Source organism: Chelonia mydas, chromosome 17 (genome assembly GCF_015237465.2).
Source record: "Chelonia mydas isolate rCheMyd1 chromosome 17, rCheMyd1.pri.v2, whole genome shotgun sequence".
Classification (NCBI taxonomy): domain Eukaryota; kingdom Metazoa; phylum Chordata; order Testudines; family Cheloniidae; genus Chelonia; species Chelonia mydas.
The window spans coordinates 24,363,029-24,378,445 of NC_051257.2; positions in this window are offsets into that span (position 1 = coordinate 24,363,029).

The window sequence follows — 15,417 nt, forward strand, 5'->3', positions numbered from 1 at the left end:
AGGGAGGGGAGCCCGTCGTCTGGCAGCGTGCGGCCTTCCACACCGCGTGGGAAAGCGTCTGCTGCTGCCCCAAAGCCCCTGGGCAGCGAGACGGTTCCAGGGCTAACGGGGAACGGGAACATCAGCCGCTAGGGCTGGTCAGTCACTCTGGACAGTGGTCAGAACAAACACAGCACAGCCTTTGGGTCCTGAGGCTGAGCCTGGGGCAGGTTTGCCATTCTGCAGGGTTTGCCGAATAGTTTGGGCAGATCATTTCTAGCCCAACGGGTGCTTGCTGCTTGTGTTGTGTGGTTGGTCACCTCAGTCCCTTGGTTTGTTTCTGCTCCCTGTTTGGACGAACAAACATTTTCGACAGAAGAACACCGAATAGTGCAGATTTCCCTACGAACGATGTGCGCGAAAATCTGACAGTTCCAGCACTCACAAGCATTTTTACTAATCCCTGGGGTTGTCCAAATGCTCAGGAATAACGAATAATGGTGCCACTTGGCTCCTCATTGTTATTCACAAAACCATCCACTAATTAGCTTTTTAATTATTTGCTCTTTCTAAGATCTGCCCTGGGGCCAATGCTGGGACACACTTTTGTTACACAGAGGATTTTAAAAGGAACGTATAGATACAGTTTGCAAAGCTGTCATCCTTGGAGTTGGATATAATTTGCAACAGGGCTTCATGCCCTCCTGTCACGAACAGCTGCATGGAGAGCTGGGGATGGAACAGGTGCCCACATCTCAGAACGCACCATGACCATCGGTACGAGCTGACCCCCGTCATCGGTCTCAGTAGAGGCAGTATTTAATGGGTCACAGTTCTCTCATCTCATTGGATGTGGGGCTGTAGTTCAGGATTGGGGCAGGCTGGTGGGGCAGCATGGAGGAACCTTACTCAGCCTTTGCATAGAGGGCTTAGATGCCAAGGCTGCCAGCTGGCACCTTTCACCAGCTGTCCCCTTGTACAAAGTGAGGGGAGAACCCAGTGGTGTCTGGTTATCACATGTACAGAGAAACACAAACGCGCACACTCTCACACTGACACACTCAGGAACATATATGGCTACTCAGCAAAAACACAGTGAGTGTTAGCTAATTCTGCAGGGAACAGATTCTGGGAGCGAGGGGCCTGGGGGAATTCGGGGAGTTTAAGCACAGGCTTTGCTGTGAGGCCTGCCTACAAACCCTGGCTGTCAGCACACATAGAATGAGTTAGTGAATGTGACTGAATCTCTAGTGACTACATGTCACCATCTGGCTGCCTTCATCGTATTTCCACCTTTAATCGTAGATATGCTTCCCCTCTACAAGGTGCGCTGTCATAGTCTGCAGGCACACTGCATGGCGCACTGCAGGGCATGCTGTCACACTCTACAGGTCGCACTGCAGGGCATGCCGTCACACTCTACAGGTCGCACTGCAGGGCATGCCGTCACACTCTACAGGACGCCCTGCAGGGCATGCTGTCACACTCTACAGGACGCACTGCAGGGCATGCCGTCACACTCTACAGGACGCACTGCAGGGCATGCCGTCACACTCTACAGGACGCACTGCAGGGCATGCTGTCACACTCTACAGGTCGCGCTGCAGGGCATGCTGTCACACTCTACAGGACGCGCTGCAGGGCATGCTGTCACACTCTACAGGACGCGCTGCAGGGCATGTGGTCACACTCTACAGGACGCGCTGCAGGGCATGCGGTCACACTCTACAGGACACGCTGCAGGGCATGCGGTCACACTCTACAGGTCGCCCTGCAGGGCATGCGGTCACACTCTACAGGACGCACTGCAGAGCATGCCGTCACACTCTACAGGACGCACTGCAGAGCATGCCGTCACACTCTACAGGTCGCACTGCAGAGCATGCTGTCACACTCTACAGGTCGCACTGCAGAGCATGCTGTCACACTACAGGACACACTGCAGGGCATGCTGTCACACTCTACAGGACGCCCTGCAGGGCATGCGGTCACACTCTACAGGACACACTGCAGGGCATGCTGTCACACTCTACAGGACGCCCTGCAGGGCATGCTGTCACACTCTACAGGACGCCCTGCAGGGCATGCGGTCACACTCTACAGGACACACTGCAGGGCATGCTGTCACACTCTACAGGACACACTGCAGGGCATGCTGTCACACTCTACAGGACGCCCTGCAGGGCATGCGGTCACACTCTACAGGACACACTGCAGGGCATGCGGTCACACTCTACAGGACGCACTGCAGGGAATGCGGTCACACTCTACAGGACGCACTGCAGAGCATGCCGTCACACTCTACAGGACGCACTGCAGGGCATGCTGTCACACTCTACAGGACGCACTGCAGGGCATGCAGTCACACTCTACAGGTCGCCCTGCAGGGCATGCGGTCACACTCTACAGGACGCCCTGCAGAGCATGCTGTCACACTCTACAGGTCGCCCTGCAGGGCATGCGGTCACACTCTACAGGACGCACTGCAGGGCATGCTGTCACACTCTACAGGACGCACTGCAGGGCATGCTGTCACATACTGCACGGCGCACTGCAGAGCATGTTGTCACATTCTACAGGACGCCCTGCAGGGCATGCTGTCACACTCTACAGGACGCACTGCAGAGCATGCTGTCACACTCTACAGGACGCACTGCAGGGCATGCTGTCACACTCTACAGGTCGCCCTGCAGGGCATGCTGTCACACTCTACAGGTCGCACTGCAAGGCATGCGGTCACACTCTACAGGACGCACTGCAGGGCATGCTGTCACACTCTACAGGTCGCACTGCAGGGCATGCGGTCACACTCTACAGGACGCACTGCAGGGCATGCTGTCACACTCTACAGGTCGCACTGCAAGGCATGCGGTCACACTCTACAGGACGCACTGCAGGGCATGCTGTCACACTCTACAGGACGCCCTGCAGGGCATGCTGTCACACTCTACAGGTCTCACTGCAGGGCATGCGGTCACACTCTACAGGACGCACTGCAGGGCATGCTGTCACACTCTACAGGTCGCCCTGCAGAGCATACGTTCACACTCTACAGGTCGCCCTGCAGGGCATGCGGTCACACTCTACAGGTCGCCCTGCAGGGCATGCGGTCACACTCTACAGGTCGCACTGCAGGGCATGCTGTCACACTCTACAGGCACACCACAGGGTGCGCTACAGGGCACGGTGTCACACACTGCATGGTGCACTGCAGGGCACGGTGTCACACACTGCACGGCGCACTGCAGGGAGCGCTACAGGGCACACTGTCACACACTGCATGGCGCACTGCAGAGCATGCTGTCACACTACAGGGTGTGCTGTCATACTCTACGGGTGCACTGTTACACACTACAGGGTGTGGTACAGGGACCACTGTTACACACTACAGGGCGCACTGTCATGCACTACAGAGTGCGCAGCAGGGTGTGCTGTCACACTACAGGGCGCACTGCAGGGCACGCTGTCTACCAGGTGCACTGTCACGCACTACAGGGCACGGTACAGGGACACTTTCACACACTACAAGGCGCACTGTCATGCACTGCAGGGTGCACTGCAGGGTGCGCTGTCTACCAGCATGCTGTCACACACTCCCGGGCCTGCTGGCACTCACTCCTGGGCGTGCTGTCCGTCCTGCCATCCTTATGACCCCTCCTCATTCCTCTCTCTGCTACACGTTGCCAATAAACTTGTGGCTCTGGGCCTGGTTCTGCTCTGCCTGACACCAGTTGGAAAACGGACTGGATGGGACCTAATTAAGGTCTTTTCCATCCAGTTATCTCTGAATATTCCTTAGGCTGCATCTCAGAAGGCCCTGTATTTGCCAGTGCCACTGCGCTGCCGGTGCTGCCATCAGCCCAGCTCCACCTGGGCTACAATTCTCCACCAGGCCTTCATCTCCGCTTGCCTCGCCATGGCACATCCACTGGTTAAAACCCTTTGTAGATTTGCTCGGCCTTTCTCTGTTCCTCTTCCCACTCCCTCAATCCATCCAGCACTGGCATCTTCTCTGCTCACACTGTGGTGCCCTCTTCTCTCCTCCTCTGGTGCCCACACCTGCCATCCCCAACAGCCTGCCTGCCTGCCCAGACCTCTTCACCGCCCGGCTCTGAGGGCTCTCTGGGACAGCCCTCTTCCTCCTCTCTTTGTTCTCTGTGGTAAAGCATGCTCCACATGCACAGCCCTGGGTGTACTTCCAGGCAAAGATGGTGAATTAACATCTCCATCGGAGCAGCAAGAGTCAGAAACGTGCAGCTGCCCCTGAACTCCCAGCTCTTATCACAGACAAAACCAGCTGCCTTTCTAGCTTGGCCTGCTCACGTGGGGCGGGACGGGTGAGCACTGGCCATACGGAACTGGAGGGGTGTGACGGGCCCACTGGCCATACGGAACTGGAGGGGTGTGACGGGCCCGTGGCTCAGGATCCTGTTGCTAGGCAATGGGCTGGGCTAGCCTGGGAATTATAAAATGGCTCCCCAGGTGTAACTGGATTCCTGTGAACTTCAGATGCTCAGGTGGAGCTTTGTCTGGGGCAGGGGTTCTCAAACTGGGGGTCAGCACCCCTCAGGAGGTCGCAAAGTTATTACATGGGGGGTCGTGAGCTGTCAGCCTCCACCCCAAACCCCGCTTCACCTCCAGCATTTATAATGGTGTTAACTATATAAACAAGTGTTTTTAATGTATAAGGGGGGGTCGCCTTCAGAGGCTTGCTGAGTGAAAGGGGTCACCACTACAAAAGTCTGAGAACCCCTGGTCTAGGGGGTGTGTGGAATTCCCCGGGTTGAGAGGGGGTAGGGTGACCAGCTAGCAAGTGTGAAAAATCGGGACAAGGGCTGGGGGGTAATAGGAGCCTATATAAGAAAAAGCCCCAAATATCAGGACTGTCCCTATAAAATCAGGACATCTGGTCACCCTAGGACGGGGGGTGTGGAGCGACGGGCTCCAGGCAGGGTAAGAGCCTGCAGTTTTGTACAAATACTAGTGTGATTTTGTACAAATACTACATGGCTCTGGGAAGAAGGATAAAGGAGTTTGAGGTGCAAGTGGTGTTCTCGTCCATCCTCCTAAAGAGAGGGAACAGCATCTTCGGAAGCAGGCTGGCTAACCTAGTGAGGAGGGCTTTAAACTAGGTTCACCGGGGGAAGGAGACCAAAGCCCTGAGGTAAGTGGGAAAGCGGGATACCGGGAGGAAGCGCGAGCAGGAGAGCACGAGAGGGGAGGGCTCCTGCCTCACACTAAGAAAGCAGGACAATCCGCGAGTTATCTCAAGTGCCTCTACACAAATGCAAGAAGCCTGGGAAACAAGCAGGGAGAACTGGAAGTCCTGCCACAGTCAAGGAATTATGATGTGATTGGAATAACAGAGACTTGGTGGGATAACTCACATGACTGGAGTACTGTCATGGATGGATATAAACTGTTCAGGAAGGACAGGCAGGGCAGAAAAGGTGGGGGAGTTGCACTGTATGTAAGGGAGCAGTATGACTGCTCAGAGCTCTGGTATGAAACTGCAGAAAAACCTGAGAGTCTCTGGATTAAGTTTAGAAGTGTGAGCAACAAGGGTGATGTCGTGGTGGGAGTCTGCTATAGACCACCAGAGCAGGGGGATGAGGTGGACGAGGCTTTCTTCCGGCAACTCACAGAAGTTACTAGATCGCAGGCCCTGGTTCTTATGGGAGACTTTAATCACCCTGATATCTGCTGGGAGAGCAATACAGCGGTGCACAGACAATCCAGGAAGTTTTTGGAAAGTGTAGGGGACAATTTCCTGGTGCAAGTGCTGGAGGAACCAACTAGGGGCAGAGCTCTTCTTGGCCTGCTGCTCACAAACCAGGAAGAATTAGTAGGGGAAGCTAAAGTGGATGGGAATCTGGTAGGCAGTGACCATGAGATGGTCGAGTTCAGGATCCTAACACAGGGAAGAAAGGAGAGCAGCAGAATACGGACCCTGGACTTCAGAAAAGCAGACTTTGACTCCCTCAGGGAACTGATGGGCAGGATCCCCTGGGAGAATAACATGAGGGAGAAAGGAGTCCAGGAGAGCTGGCTGTATTTTAAAGAATCCTTATTGAGGTTACAGGGACAAGCCATCCCGATGTGTAGAAAGAAAAGTAAATATGGCAGGTGACCAGCTTGGCTTCACAGTGAAATCCTTGCTGATCTTAAATACAAAAAAGAAGCTTACAAGAAGTGGAAGACTGGACAAATGACCAGGGAAGAGTATAAAAATATTGCTCGGGCATGCAGGAGTGAAATCAGGAAGGCCAAATCACAATTGGAGTTGCAGCTAGCAAGAGATGTTAAGAGTAACAAGAAGGGTTTCTTCAGGTATGTTAGCAACAAGAAGAAAGTCAAGGAAAGTGTGGGCCCCTTACTGAATGAGGGAGGCAACCGAGTGACAGAGGATGTGGAAAAAGCTAATGTACTCAATGCGCTTTTTTGCCTCTGTCTTCACGAACCAGGTCAGCTCCCAGACTACTGCACTGGGCAGCATAGCATGGCGAGAAGGTGACCAGCCCTCTGTGGAGAAAGAAGTGGTTTGGGACTATTTAGAAAAGCTGGATGAGCACAAGTCCATGGGGCCGGATGCGTTGCATAAGAGAGTGCTAAAGGAGTTGGTGGATGTAATTGCAGAGCCATTGGCCATTACCTTTGAAAACTCATGGCGATCGGGGGAAGTCCCGGACAACTGGAAAAAGGCTAATGTAGTGCCCATCTTAAAAAAAGGGAAGAAGGAGGATCCTGGGAACTACAGGCCAGTCAGCCTCACCTCAGTCCCTGGAAAAATCATGGAGCAGGTCCTCAAGGAATCAATTCTGAAGCACTTAGAGGAGAGGAAAGTGATCAGGAACAGTCAGCATGGATTCACCAAGGGCAAGTCATGCCTGACTAATCTAATTGCCTTCTATGGCGAGATAACTGGCTCTGTGGATGAGGGGAAAGCAGTGGACGTGTTGTTCCTTGACTTTAGCAAAGCTTTTGACACAGTCTCCCACAGTATTCTTGCCAGCAAGTTAAAGAAGTATGGGCTGGATAAATGGACTATAAGGTGGATAGAAAGTTGGCTAGATTGTCGGGCTCAACGGGTAGTGATCAATGGCTCCATGTCTAGTTGGCAGCCGGTATCAAGTGGAGTGCTCCAAGGGTCGGTCCTGGGGCCGGTTTGTTCAATATCTTCATAAATGATCTGGAGGACAGCGTGGATTGCACCCTCAGCAAGTTTGCAGATGACACTAAACTGGGAGGAGAGGTAGATACGCTGGAGGGTAGGGATAGGATACAGAGGGACCTAGACAAATTAGAGGATTGGGCCAAAAGAAATCTGATGAGGTTCAACAAGGACAAGTGCAGAGTTCTGCATTTAGGAAGGAAGAATCCCATGCACCGCTACAGACTAGGGACCGAATGGCTCGGCAGCAGTTCTGCAGAAAAGGACCTAGGGGTTACAGTGGACGAGAAGCTGGATATGAGTCAACAGTGTGCCCTTGTTGCCAAGAAGGCCAATGGCATTTTGGGCTGTATAAGTAGGGGCATAGCGAGCAGATCGAGGGACGTGATCGTTCCCCTCTATTCGACACTGGTGTGGCCTCATCTGGAGCAGTGTGTCCAGTTTTGGGCCCCACACTACAAGAAGGATGTGGAAAAATTGGAAAGAGTCCAGCGGAGGACAACAAAAATGATTAGGGGACTGGAACACATGACTTATGAGGAGAGGCTGAGGGAACTGGGATTGTTTAGTCTGCGGAAGAGAAGAATGAGGGGGGATTTGATAGCTGCTTTCAACTACCTGAAAGGGAGTTCCAAAGAGGATGGATCTAGACTGTTCTCAATGGTAGCAGATGACAGAACGAGGAGTAATGGTCTCAAGTTGCAGTGGGGGAGGTTTAGGTTAGATATTAGGAAAAACTTTTTCACTAGGAGGATGGTGAAGCACTGGAATGCGTTACCTAGGGAGGTGGTGGAATCTCCTTCATTAGAAGTTTTTAAGGTCAGGTTTGACAAAGCCCTGGCTGGGCTGATTTAGTTGGGGATCGGTCCTGCTTTGAGCAGGGGGTTGGACTAGATGACCTCCTGAGGTCCCTTCCCACCCTGAGATTCTATGATTTTTTTATTTCTTCCACTCACCCCGAAAGGCCCAGATTCACCCCCCAAAATGGCCTGGGTGTCTATATATGCAGCCCCAGTTCATTACCCATCTCCCCCTCATGCCAGTACTTTGCCCCTTTCCTTACAGTGACTGGCTTAGGAAGGCTCTTTATCAGGGAGAGGGCTGGGAACCCTTCTTTTAACCCTAAGGCTTCACTTGGACGATGGTAACGTTCCTCTCATAGCTCAGAACTTACAACAAAGAGAGGCACCAAAACTACAGCCTCTAATAACTCAAATCTCCAAAAATAGTGTCCCTCCCCACTCCCAGGCAGTGCTCAGCAAGGGTAAAGCAAGCGGAGCTCACAGCCGCTCATGCATCACATCAGCACTGCCAGCACATGGCACGGGACTGGCTGCGGAACACCTGCAGCCTGTCACACCATACGGAATAGAGGGGCATGGCTCATCAAACCTGATTCTCAGGATCTCTTCTCAGGGTGTGGATTAAATAAACCATTTTAAAAAACCAAGGAAACTAGAAAGCACGTTATCCCATGCAGCCATGTAAGGAACTGTGCACACGGCTCATCAGGCGTTAGACCCTGAACCTTCAGATCCCCACCACAGACCTCAACCACTGGGTCTCCAGGATAAATTGTTCTGCCCTATGTCGACCAGCCACTACTGAGGGATGTGACACACCCCTTTCCAGTGGGTTACATAAGACAGCAGTAGAATACTGGAAGCTCAGGAATCCTGGATTCCATCCCCAGATCTGGGAGGGGAGTGGTGTAGAGTGGTTAGACGTAGTCTAGCTGAAGCACATAAATCTGGCACCACCAAGCTCATAGACTCATAGATATTAAGGTCAGAAGGGACCATTATGATCATCTAGTCTGACCTCCTGCATAATGCAGGCCACAGAATCTCACACACCCACTCCTGCGATAAACCTCTCACCTATGTCTGAGCTATGGAAGTTGTCAAATCATGGTTTAAAGACTTCAAGGTGCAGAGAATCCTCCAGCAAGTGACCCGTGCCCCATGCTGCAGAGGAAGGCGAAAACCCCCCAGGGCCTCTTCCAATCTGCCCTGGAGGAAAATTCCTTCCCGACCCCAAATATGGCAATCAGCTGAACCCTGAGCACGTGGGCAAGATTCACCAGCCAGACACCCAGGAAAGAATTCTCTGTAGTAATTCCGATCCCACCCTATCTAACATCCCATCACAGGCCGTTGGGCCTATTTACCATGAATATTTAAAGATCAATTAATTGCCAAAATCATGTTATCCCATCATACCATCTCCTCTATAAACTTATCGAGTTTAATCTTGAAGCCAGATAGGTCTTTTGCCCCCACTGTTTCCCTTGGAAGGCTATTCCAGAACTTCACTCCTCTGATGGTTAGAAACCTTTGTCTAATTTCAAGTCTAAACTTCCCAATGGCCAGTTTATATCCATTTGTTCTTGTGTCCACATTGGTACTGAGCTTAAATAATTCCTCTCCCTCTCCGTATTTATCCCTCTGATATATTTATAGAGAGCAATCATATTTCCCCTCAGCCTTCTTTTGGTTAGGCTAAACAAGCCAAGCTCTTTGAGTCTCCTTTCATAAGACAGGTTTTCCATTCCTCGGATCATCTAGTAGCCCTTCTCTGTACCTGTTCCAGTTTGAATTCATCCTTCTTAAACATGGGAGACCAGAACTGCACACAATATTCCAGGTGAGGTCTCATCAGTGCCTTGAAAACCGTACTAACACCTCCTTATCTCTACTGGAAATACCTCGCCTGATGCATCCCAAGACCGCATTAGCTTTTTTCACTGCCATATCACATTGGCGGCTCATAGTCATCTTGTGGTCAACCAATACTCCAAAGTCTTTCTCCTCCTCGTTACTTCTAATTGATGCGTCCCCAGCTTATAACTAAAATTCTTGTTATTAATCCCTAAATGCATGACCTTACACTTCTCACTATTAAATTTCATCCTATTACTATTACTGCAGTTGACAAGATCATCCAGATCCTCCTGTATGATATCCCGGTCCTTCTCTAAATTGGCAATACCTCCCAGCTTTGTATCATCCGCAAACTTTAGTAGAACACTCCCACTTTTTGTGCCAAGGTCAGTAATAAAAAGATTAAATACGATTGGTCCCCAAACTGATCCCTGCTGCTATAAGGCAGTGCACATGAGCACATGAGACCAGAGTGGGCCATATCAGCAACCTGGATTCTCTTCTCAACTCTGCCTTGCAGTGACTTTGAGACATGTCTCCATTCTCTTCTTTGTGAAATGGTGGATTGCTGTGACTGACTTGGAAGGCTGGATCTGAGGTGGACAGAAATATAACCAGCAGTCATTAGAGGTGGGACTAGAGTGCCTGGCTTCCTGGCTCCCAGGAATGTCCAATGCCCTTTGCCCAGGCATCTGGGTGGGCTTTATCGCTCTGCCATGGCTGGGGAACAGGCAGCCTGCATTAGCTCCACCATGGAACATTTCACTAAGTCCCATGCACTGGAGAGCTCTGAATACAAGCCCAGAGCTTGTCCATCATGTCATTGCTGAGTGCATTTGGAGTGAACATTAACAGACAGACCATTACAGCTCCAATCTGCAAATAGCCTCTCCAATAAACCTCAGACCTGCTACCTAGGAATGTCCCCTGGGAGGAGCCGGCGTGGTGGGGAGGCATGTGGAAAGGAGCACATGGAAGAAAGGCAGAGCACATGGGGAGCAGGATGGAAGGAGGGAGCCCCAGCAAGGGAGAGCTGTACATCAGGACACAGTCTCAGCCAAGGGCCAACCTGGCCCAGCTGCCACTGGCCCGGAAGTCCAGGCTCCCCTGAAGGAAACCTTTCCGCCCCGCTGTGGCTTCCTCTCAGACATGTTAGTTCTCATGGTCTAACACTCACAGTGAGCCATGGACTCAAAGCAGCCACTGATTTGGGTGCTTGGGTTCCAGGGTGTTTGAGTGAAGAGCAGTGGGCACTTTTGATGATCTTGGCCTCGACGATTTGCTGCGGGTTAAGGAAACAGACATGTTTGGTGTTTTAAACATCCTGTGTCCACACAGAAACATTTACAACTGATTCCGAACCGCAGGAGAGTGTTTGTGGCCCCCCGCTGGTGGGCGTGGGCATGAGGAGGCGCTTAGCATCAGTCGCGGTGCTGCAGAACACGCTGTGACCCCGGGCAGCGTGGCCGGTGTTTCAGTTGTCCAGACCTTGATGGTGTGCCACGATCTCCGGTGGCAGAGCCAGTGAGCTAGTCTGCTCTGGGCATTACAGAGCAAGACAATGGCCACCTGGAATGCAGCAATCTGTGCAGGACTCTGCTGTGCACAGGCAGGCGCAGGGTTAATTGTCCCTTGCACTCCAGATAGGACATTCTGGGCTGGGATCTTTCCATCTTGTTTTGGTTTGGAGAATAAAAGCCTTGGCGGCAGCATGGCCTCTTCCCAAAATAACTCAGCCTCCAAAGATAATTATAGCTCTCTAGCCCATTAGCCGCTGACTGAAGCTCCGCTTCCCAGGACACGGCCTGAGAATTCTCCCTGCTGTGTCCTCACTAACCCCTCTGCCATAGGCCAGGCCCAGGCATGGGGGAGCTCGGTCACTGCACCAGGGCTAGAGAAGGGAAGGTCCTGCTAAAAACTCTGTCAGTCTCTGCCCAACTCTCTCTGCATCCTGCTCCCGCAATGTCCCTCACCTCGGGAGAGTCCACAGAGCATGCCCAGGGCCTGCCCTTGGCTCTGAGTGGCAGGCAGCACTGTCTCTCATTCTCATTTGCTAGGGAGGGACTCTGCAGAGGAAATGCCAGCTGGATATAGCAGCATCTGCCTAATGGTTCAGGGCACTGGGGCTTCCCCCAGCCATTGGAGCAACCCACTCAGCTCCACTTCTGCCTCTACTAGGGAGGCTGAACTGATCAGTCAGATCCCATCCACTGCTAGAAACTACACCCCAGCAGGCAGAAGCCCCTTCCGGCGGGCCAGCTGGGCACCTCTGCCCACACCCTCTGCATGTGGGGCGATGTCTCCCAGGGCCCCACCATCCTGGGGCTGAGAAAGCAGGCGCAAGAATCTGTTCCTCTGCAATGGGCCTGGCCAAAGGAAGGCACATTCCTGCAGCCCCCCAAGGCCTGGGCCAGCACTCTCCAGGGTCAGCAGACCCATCTTCTCACGAAGCCGCAGGGAGGCACTGGGAAGCGTGCTGCACTCTGCCTGACTTGGACAGTCTCACTGAGCTTCCCTTTTCCAGGAAGCAGACAGACAGGCTGCATTCCCTGGAAGCTGTGGCCGAAGGAAACCTCTTTGGGGTTCTTGTGGGGCTCTCAGGGAAAGGCTCGCCAGCAGGGACAGTTCTGGCTAGAGGTCTAGGGGAGCAGAAATAGTAGTTTCTGCTCTTCCCTTGCCCATGGGAACCATGCAGTGTGATTGCAAGTTTCCGGCCCATCTCCCCCTGGAATGCCCAGAATTAGCTTCCTGAATGCTCCAAGTGTCCCAAGCGGTGCAGGCACCCATCAGCTTCTGCCTGATGCCTGCAACTGAGGATCTCTCATAATATATTTTTTCTTTCATCCTGAAGTGTCTTTAAACGTGGGAATGACCACATCCACCACTGACGTGCAGCCACCTCTGGGGTGAAACACAGCTGCTGTTTAACAGCAAAAGGCTGCAGGGCAGCATGTGAACCTGTGGGGATTAATCAGGATGTAATTACTCTGATTGGAATTTGACCAGATGATAGAGTCAGCGCCTGCCTCTTGGGGATCTTTCATAATTAGAAGCAGTCTCAGATGAAAGCTGGCACCTGCAGCAGCATGGCACCCCTTAACACTACATTGGGCATCACTTTGTTTACAACTCAGGGGAGAACTCCACCTAGCAAGTCTCCGATCCACACGTGGGCCTAGCCCAGGCCTGCTCAGGTTCTCTCATAGACTAAGGCAGAATGATTGCAGAAACATACTCCAGGCTGGAAGCATCTCCCTCCCTCCTGTCTCACCCTCCTGCACTGTGCCTTTGATCCCCTTGGGATTTAATGCCTTATTTAAAGGCCATGCACCAGCTGCACTGCTGCAGCTCACCTCTCTTACCCTGAGCAGCTTCATCCAGCCATCACCTGCCTCAGACCTTGCACTTTACCCAGGGCTCTGACCGGTTGGCTTATTGTTGGTTGCTTGGTGCTTCTGCATGTGAATTGTGGCCCCATATCTGTCCCCCACTCAGCTGAGGCTGCTAAGCTCATCTCACTAATGTCGAGGAGCAGATTTCCCTCTCCTCCCCACAGAGTGTGAACATTAATCCAACACTGCAGCATTGCTGGCCCCTGAAGGGCATAGGGAGATGCAGATGATCTCCTGAAGAGTTTAAGAGGGTAATCCTCAGTAATGCTGAGTCTCGGAGGAAAGCACTTGCTGGGGGGATTAGAGATTTAGACATCTATATTCTCCTCCCTCTCCCAGCCTCTCCTATCCCCAGAGCCTGAATATGTGTGAGCTCTGCCTCTACAGCCCGTGTGTGTGCACGAGACCCAGGCAAGGAACTAGCTTCATCTCATCACACTTTGTCAGTGAGCTTCTCTGCGTGGAGGGCGAGAGCCATCTGTGTCTTGAAAACACCCGCTGGAAGGATACGGACAGAGCCTTGAGTTCAAGAATACGATTGTCCCTGGGGCCCAGCAGGATGGGGCTGGCAGCACAGGGAGTGGAATGGACTTTATCCCTCGCCCTAGAGGGGCGCCGTGAGCAGGGGGGTGAGACAGAAGATCTCAGACTCCAACACCGCAGCTAGGGCAGGAGCTGGGCAAACGTTCCCTCCAAGCAAATCTGCCTGTTCCCAGTGAGTGTAAGTGCCCTGAACTACAGCCATTTCCTTAAACATTTCTATTTTATGATCAAACAGGATGCAAAATATTTGGTCTGTGTGGATGGCTTCAAAGAAAGACAGAAGGAATAATGCCCTGAACTAGCCACAGGGGCTAGAGGAGCGCACGTGGAGATCAGAACTCTGTGCCCCTCTGCCCTGATCCTGAGAACACTGGGCACATAGCTAGCACTTGGCAAACGCTAGGAAGTAGAGAAATATCATTATCCGCATTTTACAGAGGGAGCTGAAGCTCAAAGAGGCTACGTGCTTTGTCCAATGCCATTCAGCCTTTCTCAGTCACACACACATAGACTTTAAGGCCAAGAGGGACCATCATGATCATCTCGTCTGACTTCCTGCACATTGCAGGACACAGAACCTCACCCACCCGCTCCTGTGATAGACCCCTAACCTCTGGCTGTGTTACTGAAGACCTCAAATCATGGTCTAAAGATTCAAATGACAGAGAATCCACCAGTTACACTAGTTTAAACCTGCAAGTGACCTGTGCCCCAGGCTACAGAGGAAGGTGAAAACCCCCCAGGGTCTCTGCCAATCTGACCTGGGGGAACATTCTTTCCTGAACCCCAAATACAGTAATCAGTTAGCCCCTGACCATATGGGCAAGACCCACAAGAAGGATACCTGGAAAAGAATTCTCTCCAGCTAGCATCCCATTGCTGGCTACTGGGGATATTTGCTACTGGCAGTCACCAACGGGCAGTCCCGTCATCCCATCCCCTCCGTAAACTTACCAAGCTCAGTCTTGAACGCAGTTAGGTTTTTTGTCTCCACTGCACCCCCTAGAAGGCTGTTCCAGAGCTTCACTCCTCTGATGGGTAGAAACCTTCACCTCATTTCAAGCCATTACAAGAACAAGCCGATTCTTCATCCACTCCTCTAGCTTGTGGTTAGCTTCATCTTTCACTTGTGGCAAATAGCATTGTCCTCATTTTATGGGTGGAGAAACGGAGGAACAGAAGGGCTACATTACACTGTGGGCTAGCATCGTGTTTCTTGATGACCGGTCCATGGCCTGGCGCTGGTCCCTGAGATCTCCCTGACACAGTTTGGGAAGGCAGCAAGCTGTTCCCTGGCATCAAAAAGGTGGAGAAACACCAGTTCTTGTGGACATAGATCTGGCTTACTCCTCCCCAACACCTGAAAGTTCAGACTAGAGAAGAGGGGCTTTCTGAGCAAAGCTCCAGCACTGCACCCTGGAGCACAGTTTGCGCTCCCGAAGGGAGGTATTAACAGTCCCCACCCAGAAGCTCTGTGCTGGGTTCTGTCATTCTCCCAGCATCTCCAGCTCCTCCATCGATGAAACTACATTCAACTCAACCAGAGATGGACATATGTTTTGTCTCCTTCTGCTCTGGCTCTGCTACCTTGGCGAAATCAGTCCAGAGCCAACTGATTGTTGGTGGAGTGGACAGAAACTTCCTGAGTGTTAGAAACACTCGACTCTCT